Below are 3697 nucleotides of genomic sequence, written 5' to 3' on the forward strand. Positions count from 1 at the left end.
AGCTTGAGTTAGCTTGAATTAGCTTGAGTTAGCTTGAGTTAGCTTTAGCTAGCTTGGGTTAGCTTGAGCTAGCTTGAGTTAGCTCGGGTTAGCTTGAGTTAGCTTGAGTTAGCTTTAGCTAGCTTGAGTTAGCTTGAGTTAGCTTGAGTTAGCTTGAGTTAGCTTTAGCTAGCTTGAGTTAGCTTGAACTAGCTTGAGTTAGCTTGAGCTAGCTTGAGTTAGCTTGAGTTAGCTTGAGTTAGCTTTAGCTAGCTTGAGTTAGCTTGAACTAGCTTTAGTTAGCTTGAGTTAGCTTGAGTTAGCTTGAGTTAGCTTGAGTTAGCTTGTCTTAGCTTTAGCTAGCTTGAGTTAGCTTGAACTAGCTTTAGCTACCTTGAGTTAGCTTGAGTTAGCTCGGGTTAGCTTGAGTTAGCTTGAGTTAGCTTGAGTTAGCTTTAGCTAGCTTGAGTTAGCTTGAGTTAGCTTGAGTTAGCTTGAACTAGCTTGAGTTAGCTTGAGTTAGCTTGAGTTAGCTTGAGTTAGCTTGAGTTAGCTTGAGTTAGCTTGTCTTAGCTTTAGCTAGCTTGAGTTAGCTTGAACTAGCTTTAGCTACCTTGAGTTAGCTTGAGTTAGCTCGGGTTAGCTTGAGTTAGCTTGAGTTAGCTTGAGTTAGCTTTAGCTAGCTTGAGTTAGCTTGAGTTAGCTTGAGTTAGCTTGAGTTAGCTTGAATTAGCTTGAGTTAGCTTGAGTTAGCTTTAGCTAGCTTGGGTTAGCTTGAGCTAGCTTGAGTTAGCTCGGGTTAGCTTGAGTTAGCTTGAGTTAGCTTTAGCTAGCTTGAGTTAGCTTGAGTTAGCTTGAGTTAGCTTGAGTTAGCTTTAGCTAGCTTGAGTTAGCTTGAACTAGCTTGAGTTAGCTTGAGCTAGCTTGAGTTAGCTTGAGTTAGCTTGAGTTAGCTTTAGCTAGCTTGAGTTAGCTTGAACTAGCTTGAGTTAGCTTGAGTTAGCTTGAGTTAGCTTGTCTTAGCTTTAGCTAGCTTGAGCTAGCTTGAACTAGCTTTAGCTACCTTGAGTTAGCTTGAGTTAGCTCGGGTTAGCTTGAGTTAGCTTGAGTTAGCTTGAGTTAGCTTTAGCTAGCTTGAGTTAGCTTGAGTTAGCTTGAGTTAGCTTGAACTAGCTTGAGTTAGCTTGAGTTAGCTTGAGTTAGCTTGAGTTAGCTTGAGTTAGCTTGTCTTAGCTTTAGCTAGCTTGAGTTAGCTTGAACTAGCTTTAGCTACCTTGAGTTAGCTTGAGTTAGCTCGGGTTAGCTTGAGTTAGCTTGAGTTAGCTTGAGTTAGCTTTAGCTAGCTTGAGTTAGCTTGAGTTAGCTTGAGTTAGCTTGAGTTAGCTTGAATTAGCTTGAGTTAGCTTGAGTTAGCTTTAGCTAGCTTGGGTTAGCTTGAGCTAGCTTGAGTTAGCTCGGGTTAGCTTGAGTTAGCTTGAGTTAGCTTTAGCTAGCTTGAGTTAGCTTGAGTTAGCTTGAGTTAGCTTGAGTTAGCTTTAGCTAGCTTGAGTTAGCTTGAACTAGCTTGAGTTAGCTTGAGCTAGCTTGAGTTAGCTTGAGTTAGCTTGAGTTAGCTTTAGCTAGCTTGAGTTAGCTTGAACTAGCTTGAGTTAGCTTGAGCTAGCTTGAGTTAGCTTGAGTTAGCTTGAGTTAGCTTTAGCTAGCTTGAGTTAGCTTGAACTAGCTTGAGTTAGCTTGAGTTAGCTTGAGTTAGCTTGAGTTAGCTTGTCTTAGCTTTAGCTAGCTTGAGCTAGCTTGAACTAGCTTTAGCTACCTTGAGTTAGCTTGAGTTAGCTCGGGTTAGCTTGAGTTAGCTTGAGTTAGCTTGAGTTAGCTTGAGCTAGCTTGAGTTAGCTTGAGTTAGCTTGAGTTAGCTTTAGCTAGCTTGAGTTAGCTTGAACTAGCTTGAGTTAGCTTGAGCTAGCTTGAGTTAGCTTGAGTTAGCTTGAGTTAGCTTTAGCTAGCTTGAGTTAGCTTGAACTAGCTTGAGTTAGCTTGAGTTAGCTTGAGTTAGCTTGAGTTAGCTTGTCTTAGCTTTAGCTAGCTTGAGCTAGCTTGAACTAGCTTTAGCTACCTTGAGTTAGCTTGAGTTAGCTCGGGTTAGCTTGAGTTAGCTTGAGTTAGCTTGAGTTAGCTTTAGCTAGCTTTGAGTTAGCTTGAGTTAGCTTGAGTTAGCTTGAACTAGCTTGAGTTAGCTTGAGTTAGCTTGAGTTAGCTTGAGTTAGCTTGAGTTAGCTTGAGTTAGCTTGTCTTAGCTTTAGCTAGCTTGAGTTAGCTTGAACTAGCTTTAGCTACCTTGAGTTAGCTTGAGTTAGCTCGGGTTAGCTTGAGTTAGCTTGAGTTAGCTTGAGTTAGCTTTAGCTAGCTTGAGTTAGCTTGAGTTAGCTTGAGTTAGCTTGAGTTAGCTTGAATTAGCTTGAGTTAGCTTGAGTTAGCTTTAGCTAGCTTGGGTTAGCTTGAGCTAGCTTGAGTTAGCTCGGGTTAGCTTGAGTTAGCTTGAGTTAGCTTTAGCTAGCTTGAGTTAGCTTGAGTTAGCTTGAGTTAGCTTGAGTTAGCTTTAGCTAGCTTGAGTTAGCTTGAACTAGCTTGAGTTAGCTTGAGCTAGCTTGAGTTAGCTTGAGTTAGCTTGAGTTAGCTTTAGCTAGCTTGAGTTAGCTTGAACTAGCTTTAGTTAGCTTGAGTTAGCTTGAGTTAGCTTGAGTTAGCTTGAGTTAGCTTGTCTTAGCTTTAGCTAGCTTGAGTTAGCTTGAACTAGCTTTAGCTACCTTGAGTTAGCTTGAGTTAGCTCGGGTTAGCTTGAGTTAGCTTGAGTTAGCTTGAGTTAGCTTTAGCTAGCTTGAGTTAGCTTGAGTTAGCTTGAGTTAGCTTGAGTTAGCTTGAGTTAGCTTGAGTTAGCTTGTCTTAGCTTTAGCTAGCTTGAGTTAGCTTGAACTAGCTTTAGCTACCTTGAGTTAGCTTGAGTTAGCTCGGGTTAGCTTGAGTTAGCTTGAGTTAGCTTGAGTTAGCTTTAGCTAGCTTGAGTTAGCTTGAGTTAGCTTGAGTTAGCTTGAGTTAGCTTGAATTAGCTTGAGTTAGCTTGAGTTAGCTTTAGCTAGCTTGGGTTAGCTTGAGCTAGCTTGAGTTAGCTCGGGTTAGCTTGAGTTAGCTTGAGTTAGCTTTAGCTAGCTTGAGTTAGCTTGAGTTAGCTTGAGTTAGCTTGAGTTAGCTTTAGCTAGCTTGAGTTAGCTTGAACTAGCTTGAGTTAGCTTGAGCTAGCTTGAGTTAGCTTGAGTTAGCTTGAGTTAGCTTTAGCTAGCTTGAGTTAGCTTGAACTAGCTTTAGTTAGCTTGAGTTAGCTTGAGTTAGCTTTAGCTAGCTTGGGTTAGCTTGAGCTAGCTTGAGTTAGCTCGGGTTAGCTTGAGTTAGCTTGAGTTAGCTTTAGCTAGCTTGAGTTAGCTTGAGTTAGCTTGAGTTAGCTTGAGTTAGCTTTAGCTAGCTTGAGTTAGCTTGAACTAGCTTGAGTTAGCTTGAGCTAGCTTGAGTTAGCTTGAGTTAGCTTGAGTTAGCTTTAGCTAGCTTGAGTTAGCTTGAACTAGCTTTAGTTAGCTTGAGTTAGCTTGAGTTAGCTTGAGTTAGCTTGAGTTAGCTTGTCTTAGCTTTAGCTAGCTTGAGTTAGCTTGAACTAGCTTTAGCTACCTTG

The sequence above is a fragment of the Convolutriloba macropyga genome, unplaced genomic scaffold (assembly GCF_964194025.1).
Source record: "Convolutriloba macropyga unplaced genomic scaffold, txConMacr16.3 SCAFFOLD_341, whole genome shotgun sequence".
Taxonomy (NCBI): domain Eukaryota; kingdom Metazoa; phylum Xenacoelomorpha; order Acoela; family Convolutidae; genus Convolutriloba; species Convolutriloba macropyga.